Source organism: Danio rerio, chromosome 8 (assembly GCF_052040795.2).
Source record: "Danio rerio strain M-AB ecotype USA chromosome 8, GRCz13ab, whole genome shotgun sequence".
NCBI lineage: Eukaryota > Metazoa > Chordata > Actinopteri > Cypriniformes > Danionidae > Danio > Danio rerio.
The window spans coordinates 1,327,982-1,337,970 of NC_141028.1; positions in this window are offsets into that span (position 1 = coordinate 1,327,982).

Consider the following 9,989-nt stretch of genomic DNA (forward strand, 5'->3'; position numbering starts at 1 on the left):
GATGGCAGTAAAAGACCACTTATAGTTTATAGTTTATTTTACTGCTCTGTAGCAAAGAATGTAATGTAATGTAATGCATTCTGAATCCCAAATTGACATGAACTGAACACAGTTAATGCATTTAAGATTAAATTTTGTCAAAGCTTGTCACACCTTTTACTCTGTAGATTTTTAAATTCTTTTAATAAAACACAAAATTATTAGTTTATATAGTTATATAGTTTTGTCATTTTTGTTGGGAAGAGCTAAAATAGCCATAACTCATGAATGGATTGAAATATCTACACCAAACTTGTCACACATATGCAAGAGGTTAATCAGAGGTCATAGCATGAAATTCGCAGACATTAGCCACAAGATGGCGCTATACATTGTAAAATCACTGTATCTGAGTAACCATTTATCTGATTAACTTAAAATTTGACATGTCGTGTCTTTGTCTAAGGTGCAATGACTCGATCTACACATTATATCACAGGGCTGCTTATACTGGTCACTTTGACATAAAAGCGGTCACTCGAAATGTTCATTAAAAATTTGTCAATATGTAAAAATCGAAGTTGCTTCTCTGGAGTGTTTAATCAAACGTTTGTTAGCTCAATCTATAAACTTTAACACTCTAATCGTATATTTCGTTGTCGAATAAACTACTTACAGGCGTCCTAACTGCTATATGACCTTACCCTGCTAAACTGCTTGACCCCCGTTAATTGCTGCTTGCAGCTATATTTATTATTAGGGGGTCAAGCGCGAAGCGCTGAAACCCTATTGTTTTTGTTAAGATTTTTAGGGGGTCAAGCGCGTAGCGCTGAAACCCTATTGTATTTGTTAGGATTTTTAGGGGGTCAAGCGCGAAGCGCTGAAACCCTATTGTATTTGTAAGGATTTTTATTATTATTATTCTGCCGAAGTCACTATTGCCCAGGCCAAACCGTACGTCCGAGAGAGCTGAAACTTGGCCAGATGGTAGTACTCCGGTACACTACATTCTTACCGAAGATCAGCCAAATCGGCCCATAGGTGGCGCTATTGCGCCAAAACCCATTATTTTGGCCGCCATTTGTACACCGTTTGTCGTAGACTCAAAAAAATTACATATTTGGAATCCTTGGGTCAGCCCGAACAAAAGTGGAGTGACCCAGATTTTCTCTACGGTGGACCGTTTTCCCGCTACATCGCGATTTGTCCGAAACCTACTTTTGCGAACTAGTCCTAGGTTTTTTGCCCAATCTGAACCAAACCAGCTCTCAAATGTTCTCTGGACACTGAATATCAATAATTATCAAAAAAAAGTTGACATTTTTATTCTCACGCGAAACAGTACACAACAATGTTCGATGCTAATTGAAGCTAAATGCTAATTGGAGCTATAACTTTTGAACGAAATGAGATATCATCACCAAACTTGGTACACACATGTATAAGCTCAATTTGAGGTGACACTGCAAAACCCGCAGACTTTGGCCACATGGTGGCGCTATAAAGCTAAAAAAACATAAAAATTACTCTAACCTTACAGCCATTAGTCCGATCAGCTTGAAATTTGGCATGCAGTGTCTTTGACCAAGTTGGCATAACATACTATAAGGACATTGGCATATCTCAAAAAACATGGCCGCCATTGGCCAATTAAAATTGAGCAGCCATTTAACAAGGTTAACGATGAGTGATCGAAACGAAACTGGCTGGGCATGTTCGACTCATGGTCCTAGAGGTCTGTAAGAATTTTGAAAGAAATCGGCCACTAGGGGGCGATTTTACGTATTTTTAGTGTGTAATGGGTTGTGTATCACACAACCTTTTGCGCAACCACACAAAATACATATTATATGATAGGCCTGCTCATACCGAACAGTTTGACACTCAAACAACTGCTGTCACTTACACCGTTCGTTAAATATTCATCAATATAGGAAAAACCTACTTTTGCGAACTAGTCCCTGGTTTTTCACTCAATCGCAACGAAACCAGTGTTGTGGGAATCTCTGGACTGTGTAGATCAATAATTATCAAAAAAAAGTTGAACTTTTCACTTTGGCTAGCTGTAACAGGCTAATTTACAAAAGAGGCTTGTCCACACGAACCTACATGCCTGTAGACCAATAACGAAAACTCAAAACATCACAGAAATTGGTGAGCACATGTGCCATATCAATGTAAATAAACATGCAAAATTTTGTGAAGATCAAAATATAGGTGGCGCTATAATAGCAAAAATAGTCATAAAAACATGCTAAATGGCTTTCAAATGCAGTAAATTTGCTTCATTTACACACTATTTCACAAAAAACACTTAATCTACATATCATATGATCGGTCTGCTCATACTGAACAGTTTGACACTCAAACCACTGCTGTCACTTACACCGTTCGTTAAATATTCATCAATATAGGAAAAACCTACTTTTGCGAACTAGTCCCTGGTTTTTAGCTCAATCACAACGAAACCAGTGTTAAATGAACCTCTGGACTGAGTAGATCAATAATTATCAAAAAAATGTTGAACTTTTCACTTTGGCTAGCTGAAACAGGCTCATTAACAAAAGGGGCGTGTCTACACAAACCTACATGCCTGTAAACCAATAAGGAAAACCCAAAACATCACAGAAATTGGTGAGCACATGTGACATATCAATGTGAATAAACATGCAAAATTTTGTAAAGATCGGTCTATAGGTGGCGCTATAATAATAGAAATGGTCCTAAAAACATGCTAAAATGGCTTAAAAATGCAGTAAATGTGCTTCATTTACACACTTATTACTGAAATGATTTACAAGTTAATTTTTTTGCCCATCTTGGATGTTTAAAGGTCTCATAAACACATATTTTCAGTATTCTATCATTTTAGCCACTATAACACAGACTTTTAACTGTCACCTACCATTTCTAACCACTAGATGTCACAACAAGACCACTTATTTATTGTTCATAACATTTGCATACCTTTGTTGTTTTACATTTTTTTTTAGTTTAAAGTCAGGGAAATTGCATTTAGGATCATTCTGAATCACATTTTGACCTGATATAAACACTGCTATGCATTAAACATCTAATTTGGTCACAGTTAACCTCTGTGTAATAATTCTAATAGGCAAAACTGGTTCTATAATTAAACACCTTGTTTTAAAACATGTAAAGAAAATCACAACTGTGGCCACTAGATGGCAGTAACAGACCACTTATAGTTTATAGTTTATTTTACTGCTCTGTAGCAAAGAATGTGATGTAATGTTATGTAATGCATTCTGAATCCCAAATTGACATGAACTGAACACAGTTAATGCATTTAAGATTAAATTTTGTCAAAGCTTGTCACACCTTTTACTCTTTTGTAGATTTTTAAATTATTTTAATAAAACACAAAATTATTAGTTTATACAGTGATATAGTTTTGTCATTTTTGTTGGGAAGAGCTAAAATAGCCATAACTCATTAATGGATTGAAATATCTACATCAAACTTGTTACACATATGCAAGAGGTTAATCAGAGGTCATAGCATAAAACTCGTAGACATTGGCCACATGGTGGCGCTATACATTGTAAAATCACTGTATCCGAGTAACCATTTATCTGATTAACTAGAAATTTGACATGCCTTGTCTTTGTCTAAGGTGCCATGACTCGATCTACACATTATATCTTAGGGCTGCTTATACTGAACGCTTTGACATAAAAGCGGTCCCTCGAATTGTTCATTAAAAATTTGTCAATATGTAAAAATCGAAGTTGCTTCTCTGGAGTGTTTAATCAAACATTTGTTAGCTCAATCTATAAACTTTAACACTCTAATCGTATATTTTGTTGTCGATTGAACTACTTACAGGCGTCCTAACCGCTATATGACCTTACCCTGCTAAACTGCTTGACCCCCGTTAATTGCTGCTTGCAGCTATATTTATTATTATTATTATTCTGCCGAAGTCACTATTGCCCAGACCAAACCGTAAGGCCGAGAGAGCTGAAACTTGGCCAGATCGTAGTACCCCGGTACACTACATTCTCACCAAAGATTAGCCAAATCGGACCATAGGTGGCGCTACAGCGCCAAAAACCAACATTTTGGACATTTTTGGCCGCTATACGTTCACCGTTTGTCGTAGACTCAAAAACTTTACATTTTTTGAATCCTTGAGTTAGCCCTAAGAAAAGTGCACAGCCGCACTTTTTGCTCTACGACGCACCGTTTTCCCGCTACATCGCGTTTTGTCCGAAACCTACTTTTGCGAACTAGTCTTAGGTTTTTCACTCAATCTAAACCAAACCAGCTCTCAAATGTTCTCTGGACACTGAATATCAATAATTATCAAAAAAAAGTTGACATTTTTATTCTCACTCGAAACAGTACACAACAATGTTCGATGCTAATTGAAGCTAAATGCTAATTGGAGCTATAACATTTGAACAGAATGAGATATCATCACCAAACTTGGTACAAACATGTATAAGCTCAATTTGAGGTGACACTGCAAAACCCGCAGACTTTGGCCACATGGTGGCGCTATAAAGCTTAAAAACCATAAAATGACCCTAACCTTACAACCGTTAGTCCGATCAGCTTGAAATTTGGCATGCAGTGTCTTTGACTAGTTTGCCATGACATATTATAAGGACATTGGCACATCTCAAAAAACATGGCCGCCATTGGCCAATAAAGATTGAGCAGCCATTTAACAAGGTTAACGATCAGCGATCGGAACGAAACTCGCTGGGTATATTCGACTTATAGACCTAGAGGTCTGTAAGAATTTTGAAAGAAATCGGCCACTAGGGGGCGATTTTACGCAATTTTAAGGTGTAATGGGTTGTGTATCACACAACCTTTTGCAAAACCACACAAAATACATATCATATGATAGGCCTGCTTATACCGAATAGTTTGACACTCAAACCACTGCTGTCACTCACACCGTTCAATAAATATTCATAAATATAGGAAAAACCTACTTTTGCGAACTAGTCCCTGGTTTTTCACTCAATCGCGACGAAACCAGTGTTGTTGGAATCTCTGGACTGTGTAGATCAATAATTATCAAAAAAAAGTGGAACTTTTCACTTTGGCTAGCTGTAACAGGCTAATTTACAAAAGGGGCGTGTCCACACAAACCTACATGCCTGTAAACCAATAAGGAAAGCCCAAAACATCACAGACATTGGTGAGCACATGTGGCATATCATCGAGATGAAACTTGCAAAATTTTGTGAAGATCAAACCATAGGTGGCGCTATAATAGCAAAAATAGTCTTTAAATAATGCTAAATCGCTTAAAAATAAAGTAAATTTGCTTCATTTACATACTATTTCACAAAAAACACTCAATCTACATATCATACGATAGGTCTGCTCATACTGAACAGTTTGAGACTAAAACCACTGCTGTTACTCAAACTGTTCATTAAAAAACCATCAATATAAACAAAACCTACTTTTGCGAACTAGTCCCTGGTTTTTAACTCAATCGCAACGAAACCAGTGTTGTATGAACCTCTGGACTGAGTAGATCAATAATTATCAAAAAAAGTTGAACTTTCCATTTTAGATAGCTTTAACTGGCTCATTAACAAAAGGGGCGTGTCTACACGAACCTACATGCCTGTAAACCAATAAGGAAAATCCAAAACATCACAGATATTGGTGAGCAGATGTGGCATATCAATGTGAATAAACATGCAAAATCTTGTGGAGATTGGGCAATAGGTGGCGCTATAATAGTGGAAATGGTTCTAAAAACATGCTAAAATGGCTTAAAAATGAAGTAAATGTGCTTCATTTACACACTTATCACTGAAATGATTTATAAGTTATTTTTTTGTCCATCTTGGATGTTTAAAGGTCTCAAAAACACATTTTTAATATTCTATCATTTTAGCCACTATAACAGACTTTTAACTGTCACCTACCATTTCTAACCACTAGATGTCACAACAAGACCACTTATTTATTGTTCATAACATTTGCATACCTTTGTTGTTTTACATTTTTTGAGTTTAAAGTCAGGGAAATTGCATTTAGGATCATTCTGAATCATATTTTGACCTGATGTAAACACTGTTATGCATTAAACATCTAATTTGGTCCCAGTTAACCTCTTCATAATAATTCTAATAGGTAAAACTGGTTCTATAATTAAACACCTTGTTTTAAAACATGTAAAGAAAATATCAACTGTGGCTTCTAGATGGCAGTAACAGACCACTTGATGTTTTTTTACTGCTCTATAGCAAAGAATGTAATGTAATGTTATGTAATGCATTCTGAATCCCAAACTGACATGGCATGAACACAGTTAATCCATTTAAGATCAAATTTAGTTAAAGCTTTTTTACACTTTTTACTCTGTAGATTTATAATTATTTTAATAAAATACAAATTTTTCATTTTATACAGTTAGAACATGCTCAATTATAGAGGGTATATGTTTATGCACACCTAAATGGCTGTAATCACATAAATAAATTACACTGTGGCCACTAGATGGCAGTAGGAGATCACTAAAAGCTTATTCACTGCTCTTTTGTCAGTTTTACTAAGAAGAGCTAAAATAGCCATAACTCATGAAGGAATTAAAATATCTTCACCAAACTTGTTACACATATGCTTAGAATATTTTAGTCTAAGCTCATAGCATAAAACTCGTAGACAATGGCCACATGATGGCGCTATACATTGTAAAATCACTGTATCCGAGTAACCATTTATCTGATTAACTAGAAATTTGACATGCCGTGTCTTTGTCTAAGGTGCCATGACTCGATCTACACATTATATCTTAGGGCTGCTTATACTAAACGCTTTGACATAAAAGCGGTCACTCGAAATGTTCATTAAAAATTTGTCAATATGTAAAAATCGATGTTGCTTCTCTGTAGTGTTTAATCAAACATTTGTTAGCTCAATCTATAAACTTTAACACTCTAATCGTATATTTCGTTGTCGAATAAACTACTTACAGGCGTCCTAACTGCTATATGACCTTACCTTGCTAAACTGCTTGACCCCCGTTAATTGCTGCTTGCAGCTATATTTATTAGGGGGTCAAGCGCGAAGCGCTGAAACCCTATTGTTTTTGTTAAGATTTTTATTATTATTATTATTATTATTATTCTGCCGAAGTCACTATTGCCCAGACCAAACCGTAAGGCCGAGAGAGCTGAAACTTGGCCAGATGGTAGTACCCCGGTACACTACGTTCTGGCCAAAGATCAGCCAAATCAGACCATAGGTGGCGCTATGGCGCCAAAAAAACACTTTTTGGACATTTTTGGCCGCTTATCGTTCACCGTTTGTCGTAGACTCAAAAACTTTACATTTTTTGAATCCTTGGGTTAACCTGAACAAAAGTGTATAGCAGAAATTTTTGCTCTACGACGCACCGTTTTCCCGCTACATCACGAGTTATCCGAAACCTACTTTTGCGAACTAGTCCTAGGTTTTTCACTCAATCTAAACCAAACCAGCTCTCAAATGTTCTCTGGACACTGAATATCAATAATTATCAAAAAAAAGTTGACATTTTTATTCTCACTCGAAACAGTGCACAACAATGTTCGATGCTAATTGAAGCTAAATGCTAATTGGAGCTATAACTTTTGAACGGAATGAGATATCATCACCAAACTTGGTACACACATGCATAAGCTCAATTTGATGTGACAGTGCAAAAACAGCGGACTTTTGCCACATGGTGGCGCTATAAAGCTTAAAAACCATAAAATTACCCTAACCTTACAACCGTTAGTCCGATCAGCTTGAAATTTGGCATGCAGTGTCTTTGACCAGTTTGCCATGACATATTATAAGGACAATGACACATCTCAAAAAACATGGCCGCCATTAGCCAATTAAAATTGTGCAGCCATTTAGCAAGGTTAACGATGAGCGATCGGAATGAAACTCGCTGGGTATGTTCGACTTATGGACCTAGAGGACTGTAAGAATTTTGAAAGAAATCGGCCACTAGGAGGCGATTTTACGCAATTTTAAGGTGTAATGGGTTGTGTATCACACAACCTTTTGCAAAACCACACAAAATACATATCATATGATAGGCCTGATCATACCGAACAGTTTGACACTAAAACCACTGCTGTCAGTCACATCGTTCGTTAAATATGCATCAATATAGGAAAAACCTACTTTTGCGAACTAGTCCCTGGTTTTTCACTCAATCGCAACGAAACGAGTGTTGTTAGAATCTCTGGACTGTGTAGATCAATAATTATCAAAAAAAAGTTGAACTTTTCTCCTTGGCTAGCTCTAACAGGCTAATTTACAAAAGGGGCGTGTCCACACGAACCTACATGCCTGTAAACCAATAAGGAAAACTCATAACATCACAGAAATTGGTGAGCACATGTGCCATATCAATGAGAAGAAACTTGCAAAATTTTGTGAAGATCAAACCATAGGTGGCGCTATAATAGCAAAAATAGTTATAAAAACATGCCAAATGGCTTAAAAATAAAGTAAGTGTGCTTCATTTAAACACTATTTCACAAAAACACTTAATCTACATATCAAATGATAGGTCTGCTCATACTGAACAGTTTGACACTAAACCCACTGCTGTCACTCACACCGATCATTAAAAAAACCATCAATATGTACAAAACATACTTTTGCGAACTAGTCCCTGGTTTTTAGTTCAATCGCAACGAAACCAGTGTTAAATGAACCTCTGGACTGAGTAGATCAATAATTATCAAAAAAAAGTTGAACTTTCCATTTTAGATAGCTGTAACAGGCTTATTTACAAAAGGGGCTTGTCTACACGAACCTACATGCCTGTAAACCAATAAGAAAAACCCAAAACATTACAGAAATTGATGAGCTCATGTGGCATATTAATGCGAATAAACATGCAAAAGTTTGTGATGATCAAGCAATAGGTGGCGCTATAATAATAGAAATGGTTCTAAAAACATGCTAAAATGGCTTAAAAATGCAGTAAATGTGCTTCATTTACACACCTATCACTGAAATGATTTACAAGTTTTTTTTTTTTTGCCCATCTTGGATGTTTAAAGGTCTCAAAAACACATATTTTCAGTATTCTATCATTTTAGCCACTATAACACAGACTTTTAACTGTCACCTACCATTTCTAACCACTAGATGTCACAACAAGACCACTTATTTATTGTTCATAACATTTGCATACCTTTGTTGTTTTACATTTTTTGAGTTTAAAGTCAGGGAAATTGCATTTAGGATCATTCTGAATCATATTTTGACCTGATGCAAACACTGTTATGCATTAAACATCTAATTTGGTCCCAGTTAACCTCTTCATAATAGTTCTAATAGGTAAAACTGGTTCTATGATTAAACACCTAGTTATAAAACATATGTAAAGAAAATCACAACTGTGGCTTCTAGATGGCAGTAACAGACCACTTATTGTTTATTTTACTGCTCTATAGCAAAGAATGTAATGTAATGTTATGTAATGCATTCTGAATCCCAAACTGACATGGCATGAACACAGTTAATGCATTTAAGATCAAATTTAGTCAAAGCTTGTCACACTTTTTACTCTGTAGATTTTTAATTATTTTAATAAAATACAAATTTTTAATTTTATATAGTTAGAACATGCTCAGTTATAGAAGGGATATGTTTATGCACACCTAAATGGCTGTAATCACATAAATAAATTACACTGTGGCCACTAGATGGCAGTAGGAGATCACTAATAGCTTATTCACTGCTCTTTTGTCATTTTTATTAAGAAGAGCTAAAATAGCCATAACTCATGAAGGAATCAAAATATCTTCACCAAACTTGTTACACATATGCAAGAGGTCAGTCTAAGGTCATAGCATAAAACTCGTAGACAATGGCCACATGATGGCGCTATACATTGTAAAATCACTGTATCTGAGTAACCATTTATCTGATTAACTTAAAATTTGACATGTCGTGTCTTTGTCTAAGGTGCCATGACTCGATCTACACATTATATCATAGGGCTGCTTATACTGGTC